At 45.5% G+C, this 7440-nt stretch overlaps 1 protein-coding gene across 1 annotated transcript in view; it reads right to left on the minus strand.

Moving 5' to 3' along the window:
• Positions 1-7440, minus strand: part of PRDX3 (peroxiredoxin 3) — a 13436-nt gene that overhangs the window by 5397 nt on the left and 599 nt on the right. The window lies entirely within an intron of this gene.

Consider the following 7440-nt stretch of genomic DNA (forward strand, 5'->3'; position numbering starts at 1 on the left):
GCTTCCCGCTGGCGGGGTTGCCTGTGTGACCTAGTTTTGGCGTATGCTGACGCAGACCGAAACGGAGCAAACAGCATGGCTTGTGCTCAGAAACCTTCCAGATACAAACTTTTCAAATGCAATTGGCTCTGACTTTATTGAACTCGCTCAGGTTACAGTTGTTTAATCATAATTAAACAATTACGGCGCGATAGCCGTGTGCCTGCTTAGCTCCTCTCGGCTGTGAGCTGATGCAAACCAAAGTCCTTGCCAGATTTCCCACACAAGCACTTACTGCCGCTAATGGGCAGCGCTGTGTTAAGCTGAATGCGTGTCTGTAGCCTCCCTCTGCCCTGGAGGTTTGTCCCAGTTCTGTTCGCAGCACGGACTGTCACTGGAGAACCGCACTGGTCCAGCCCTAGGAAGAGTGGTTGGGGTGTACATTAGCTCTGGGGGAGGTAGAAGAGTCGTAAAACCCTGTCACAGGCCTCCTGGCAGATGAAAGCAGCGCAGGAAAGGTGTATGGCTTGTGGAAGGGACCACACCCCATACATACAAACCTGTTTCCCTGAAGCTGGGGGCTTCAGAGGGTCTGCTGTTGAAGCCCAAGCTCCCACAACTCAAGCTAAAGGAGCTAGTTTAACAGTCAGTTGAGCAATACAAGGTTTTCTCAGGCTCTTTTTGTTAAATAACTGATGGTGGCAGCAACAGAGATCACCTTCACGAAGAAGCCGCCAGCTGCCCACCCTGTTTTAGGCCGCGTGCTTTGGAGCAGCACAAGTGGCGTGCACAACCCAGAGTACTGAAAATCAAACACTTTCTAAAAGTCCGTTTTTCTTTTCTTAACTTCTTTTTGTGTGTTTCTTCATCTAAGTAGTCAAATCGAGTGGAACCCAGTTTCACTTCTGGGTTTTGGTAATTTCTGGCTTAATATTCATACTTGTAAATATCTACAGCCTTTTACAAAGGGGAGGTCCCACCTTGTGAACTAGAGAGAAGTCTGGCTTCACTAGCAGGATGAGCTTGGCCATCAGCAGCTGGGGCCAAGGCCAAAGGCAGCCAGAGCAATGTCAGCCACATCCCAGGCCCCTGGGATGAGCTCAATAGATACTGCATCTATACTTCTGAACAAATTAGCAAACTTATTGCTGGTACTGATCTGTCTGGCATGGTCCGGTCACCTCTGTAATAGTAAACTCTCTGACCCTTCAAAAGAGGGAGGTTGTGTGCAACCTGCCTGTTAGGGTTGGTCACTAGCCAGTATTAACTCTCTACTATGCCCAGGGACTGTTTGGGGCAGTGTTAGTCGGTGTTGTCCAAAAGCATGCCGAGACCTTTGTGAGCCTTTGACATCATCACTAGTTTCAGTTGCTATGCCTTTCTGTGGCACTCCTAAATTTATTAATCCAGGTGTAGGCAATGGCAGCTGGAAATGTGGCTCTGATAATCTTCTCAAAAACTGTAGTGCCCAGCAGAGCAGCCAGAATAACGTCATCTACTCATCCATGCACAGAGATACTGGGCAGCTGCCTGGGCTTGTGATGAAGATGGAGGTGCCCAAAAGGAGATTATAAAGATGGAGGTGTTCTGCAGAAGGGTGCAGGAGACAAACTGTTGCTATAGCCATGGTGAGATGAGGGGGATGATAAGGATACAGATACCCCAGTATGGGGTCCATCCACATGGTAGTCTAAGAGCTTCCTGAATCCACTGATTTCCTGGAATTCAAATAGACATCTCTATTGCTTTTGATTTTGAAACTGTTCCCTTCAGGCTCAACACCCTCTAACAAGCTCTGCGTGTGCATTTGACCATGTCTGCATAGGTGTGTGCAAGTGCAGTGCTGGGTCAGTGAACTAGCAGGTTCTGAATTAAGGAGCCTTACGTACCCCTTGCTTCTCATTAGCGCTTTGCTAAGGGAAACCTGAAGGTGTGTGTGAGAGAAGTTCAGTTTTTACTCTTGCCGATGAACCAGGGCTGCTTGAAAGTGCCAGCTGGATGGGGACTCTGCTGGGAAGGTCACTGGCTGAGCGAGGGGAGCCAGCTGGCTGAGCTACTCAGCTTATTTGCATGTCTCTTGCCTAAAAGTTAGGGGCATTCTTGCTTAAAAACCCCTCAAAGCCTAAAAGTGGAAGCGAGTAAACTATTTGTATGTTAGAAAATATGTCAGATCCTGTGTGGGTGAGTCGTGCTGTAGCCTGCAGCCCTAGGACATGGGAGAGGGAAGGAGCGGTTGTTGAGGGACTTGTCAGCAGTAGAAGTTAGGGAGGTCTTCGTGCCACCGCTGAGGACTGCCAGCAGAGCAGTGAGGAGCAGAGCTGAGCCCAGGACATCTGCAGAGCAGTGACTGTCGGTGAAGAGTAGTAAAGAAACATCAGCCGTTACCTGGTCGATTCCCTGAATAGCAGTGCAGAATGGCACGTCTGCATTCACGTCTGCCGGACTGGCATATCCCCTCGAACGGAGAGACGTGCTCGCCTAGCCGAGTCTGCCGTGGCTGGCCAGCAAACTGTGTACCAGGTGACAGCTGGGCCACAACGGTTCCTTTCCCTCAGCTGTGGGAGCTGTATTGTGGCAGCAAGAAAAGGGCTATTGCTAGGATTTCCTGAGGATGGTTGTCTCACCCACAGATGATTATTCACAACTTCTAAGTTGATGTATTCTAAAACGATGTCCTTCCCCCCTCCCCGGAAAGTTATATTTGTTTAAAACTCTTTGTTTAAACACTTGGCTTGCAGGCGGGGAAATATTGCTCATGCTTTGTTATGAAGGCAGTGTAATTCAGCTTCTCAGACTTCTGGGCAAGAGCTTGAACAACTGCCATTTAACAGGGGGTTTATTTTCCATTTTGCTTTCTACCGGGCATCCCTACAATTTGAAGACGGACCTTGTCACTGCCAAAGCACACCTGGCAGAAGAGTTGTTCCTTTTTCCTCAGCTCTGGCTCTTGCACAGGCTAAACCTAGTTCTTCTTGCCATCCGAAGAGCAAAATAAATCTACCGAGCGGTACCATATGTGCATCTTTCTCCGAATCTTGTTGGTTGTCTGCTTTGCTGTCTCCCACAGGCCTTTGCCTGGCGGGACAGGCCCCAGTCTCGAATCTCATCCTGCAGCGAGGGAGTGCTGGTTCATGCTGGTACAGTGCGAGCTCAGCAGTGCATGGACATGTTCGCATGTGAAGGATTAGAGTCTTTAAGCCTGATTCAAATTCAGACATCTGAAGTTGGTGAAAGACTCCGGGGATTTCAGCAGTCTTTAGGGAGAAGTTTGTATTGTTACCAGGTGCAGAGCAGTGGATAAGGCACTTGAATGGATAATGGGAGATGTAAATGTTATTTTTGGTTAGGATACTTATCTGCCTGCTCTCACTTTGTGCCTCTTTTTACCTATCTGGGAATAATTAAATATGCCTTTCTGGTGAAAAACTTTGAGCTCTGTTGATAAAAAGTGGTAGATAACATTTGTGTGTTGTTACCATTATTGTTTTGCGAGAGTTCATTTTTAAAGAGCTTTTTGAAAAACCATCATTAACACAACAAAATGTTAGTGAAAAGGTAGCTGCTTCTCTCTAAACTTGATGAAAGGGGCAAGCAAATGCCAAATCAGACCTTCTGCTGCTGTGGGTTATTAAATGGCAGATTCTGTGCAGAGTATGGGATGCATACGTCTGCTTGTTTAAAAAAGAAAATCTGCTCATCTTCTAGGTTATTTAATTCCATGTACTTAAATGCTGTAACAATCATTTGCCCTCTACCTTGAGGAAATAGATAACAGAAAAAAAGGTTTGAAAATAGAAACAATAGAGGCATAAACATTTTTATCTAAACCAAAGCAAAAACTTTGGTTTAGACAACGTGATGCATCACTCCATGGCTGTTGGTAGATGGCAGCCTCTGTCCTTATGCAACGGGGCTCTGTAAAAGGTTACAGCTGCCTGCAAATGCTTTCTCATAGGCCTGTGTGCTCCCACCTGCTGATACCGAATCTCAGCAGGAGGCGAAAGAATTTGCCCGTTTGTAGGAATAAGTTTCAGAAGCAATTCCAAGCACAATCCAGCTTAAAGCTAATAATGAACGGGCTTTACTGCATTAATTGCGTATTATAACATGGATTTAGGAGATAGCTGCTGTTAGGGTATGTTTCCAATTGATAAGCATAGGCAAAAGCCTTTTTGACATCTGGTACACTTGGGGTCTTATCCTGACATTTCAAGCAAGCTGTACTGAGGCCAAGTGGTTTTTCTCCGGTGGCAGGATAAAACTGGGTGTGTTGCTGCTGTGTTTCTGTCTGGAGCTGTGTGAGCCCACCCTGCCGATGACTCATCCCTTAGAGTGGCTCAGAATATCACACTCTGCCTTGCTGCTTTCCTATTCTTATTACACTGAAACATTTAGGTCTCGCACGGTGTTGGCGTTTCATTTACAAACCTCTCTTTTCCCATAAAGGAAAGATGGCTGCCAACCCTGCTTTATCCTGATCTTCAGCGCTCAAAAAGGCTTTTTCTGAGCCTTTCCCGAATGACTTCAGATGAAGATGTTTTATTTAAAAGCAGAACAACCAAACACATTAAACACCTTAGAAAGCACATTTTTCAGAGTTTAACTATTTTTTGGTAGCCTCTCCTTTTTTTTTGCCTTCCAAAATTGGCTGCTTCTGCATATGATTCAGACTAAATTTTCCCTTTTCTCCCAGCAAGCACTGAATCAGGATCTTTAGGCCAGCAAAAAAGACCTGTGTTCCTTCCCTGCCACCCTGTCTTTGAGTCCATGCTTGAGCATTTCAGCACCAGAGTTTACAACAGTGAATAGAGTAAGATAAGCAGTGGAACAGACTCACAGGTCTCCTGTTTCTTTCTCCCTCACTCACAGAGAACCTGACTGCTCCATTAAATCAGGTGTGGACATACCTTGAAATTAAAGGACTGTGTTGTCACAAGAGAAAACTCATATAAATAAATCTACCTCTTCGTAATTTTTTTTTATTTTTGTTGTTTTTGTGAACCAGGTGTTCCAGGTGACACAAAAATGAAGGTACCGACAGCTAGGAAGAAGTCATGAGGTAAGAATCCAAATGCTGCAGTGGGTTTTGCAAAGACCAACTGATGGACTTTAAGGCAAGTAAGTCTGTGCAGTGGCACTTGCTCTGGCAACCCATGGGGAGACACATCCATGAAAGAGGCCATCAATCTGAGGCCTGCGCTGAAGCAGACCCTTGTCATGTATCAGTGGTATAGTCAAGCTTAAAAAACTGTAGTAGGAGAGAGAGATGCAGTGAGGACTGATTATCTTGATTTTGTTTTTCAAAGTAGGGCATTGTGCTAGTGAACACACCTCCTTCCATGTCCTAGTGCTCCACATTGACTCAGATTTATTGGAAACAAGTTTTATTTTGTTAAATACTGTAAGAATAATTAAGAAAACCCACTCCATTGTTCTTACTGAGAAACATGAAGTCAGAATTTCTGCTCTCCATGTAGACGTGTAACTAAGACAAACATGTTATTGCAGAATCTCAGCAGTCTGGTAGCAGAGCTCAGCTTTTCACTCCCTGCACGCAGCCACATTTAAGTTATGTGATGGCTCTTAGTCCACTTCAATGCAAAGTCATGCAGCTTGGTTGAAATAAACACCCTGGCAGCAGCACAACATTCTGTTCGATTGCTGCCCCTGTTTCTGAAGGGTCTGTGTAACTGTGCCTTTGGTTGCCAGGAACGTGAAGTGCTTCAGAGCTGCACCGTTCATGAACAACAGGTAGCTCCATGGGATTTACGAACACCGTATAGATCTGTTGTAACTCTTTTGATAAATCTACTTACCCTTTCAAGAATTAAATAAACGCTCACAAAGTATACAGGACAACATCAGCACACTGGAGTCATACTTCTGTCCCATGGGGCAACACTGCAGCTGACTCTGTGTATATAGAGGTACATATAGATATTAGATAAAAGAGGAGCAGCAGAGCCGTCAGGTGCACATGCTGATTTCCAAGTGCATCTCAAACTTAAGATCTTCAAGATCTGCCCTCTTCATTCAGGCACCTGTATAAAAGTTACAGACCAAACACAGTCAGTGCTCACTGCAGAGTCTCCCATGAAGGTAAATCCCTCCCCACTGAACAGCCTGATCCTGAGATGTGGCAAGCACACCGATATCCCGTTGCTGCCAGCAGAAGTTGAGCTTGCTGCTGCAGTGAGTGCTGCTTCACAAAATGGGGACTAAGGCACGTGTGTTCATTTTTCCTTTGGAGAGGGGGTTTGCTTGTAGCATTAAAAATGTATGTAATAAAAGGTGTAACTGTGTCTTCCAACATCAGCCATGTTGTGATGCTGGTGGTGTCCTTGTGATGACCATTAGTGGGAGGCTGGGCAGGGATGTGAAATGCACTTATAACTGGAGCATAATTTGCTCTGTTTACAAGCGAGCATCAGTCCTTGCACAGAAGTGGTCAAACAACAAGCAGGGCAGATACTCCTTAGGAACCTCATCTCTATGCTAAGGCTCTGGTTTCCAGGAAGCAATTTTTCCCTTAAGAATTATTTAATCAGAGAAAAATCTTCCAGTACTTGCAGATACAACTGCTGCTATATAGAACTTGGCATTACAAAGAAAGTAACGACAACACGGCCCGGCATCTGGAGGCTGAACATTTTCGAAGCGATAGGAGAGAGGATGTGGAAGATTGTACATAGCAGTGCTACCTGCTACGCACAATAACTTTCAAAGTTCTAACCTTCGACACTTAATTGGGTACAAAAGGCATTTATTATAGCCATTTTATCCTAATGCCCAAGGTATTCTTCATTAAATGCATTTCTCATTTATTTCCTATGTTCCGAAAATGTGTTTTAGGCAGTCTGCAAGTCCTGCTATTGCAAGTCATTTCTACCTGGCTGTAGAAAGAGGTATGATTGGTACAATAAAAAAAGAAGAAAAAAGTAGTGTCTATGCTCCACTTACAAGAAGGTGCATTTTATTTTGATTTGCTTCATGTGGATTTAATCAAAGCAAATACAGAGGGGGAAGAGTGTTAGTGAGAATAATTGGTCGTTTTTATTCCTCTTTGCTTGACCTGCTGAATCAATCTACCCTGTTGCCAGGAAAATCAGAATCACGCCGACACAAGCATCTGTCCTATACAGACAGAAGAGAATTTATGTTGTAATACAGCGCTTAAAATTCACAAACTTTCCCCAAGTGGCTGATGTCTCACGCAACTGCCTGTCAGAGTAAAAACCACGATGTGGCAGAAAATACGGGATTCCCTCGGGTACTTCCTTCGGGGACTTTTAAGATCTCCAGAAAGTCGAGAAGCCCGTGCCTGGAGCCCGGGCAGAGGGGCGTGCGCCGCATGGCAGAGGATGAAGAAGTCTGCCGGGTGTCGGGGACTCCTTCCCTCGGGTGTGAGCACCTGCGAGGCGGTGACGAGCACCGAGACCCGCCGGGGCACGGGCCGGGCAG

This window comes from Aptenodytes forsteri, unplaced genomic scaffold (assembly GCF_000699145.1).
Source record: "Aptenodytes forsteri isolate BGI_AS27 unplaced genomic scaffold, ASM69914v1 Scaffold15, whole genome shotgun sequence".
In the NCBI taxonomy this organism is placed as follows: Eukaryota; Metazoa; Chordata; class Aves; order Sphenisciformes; family Spheniscidae; genus Aptenodytes; species Aptenodytes forsteri.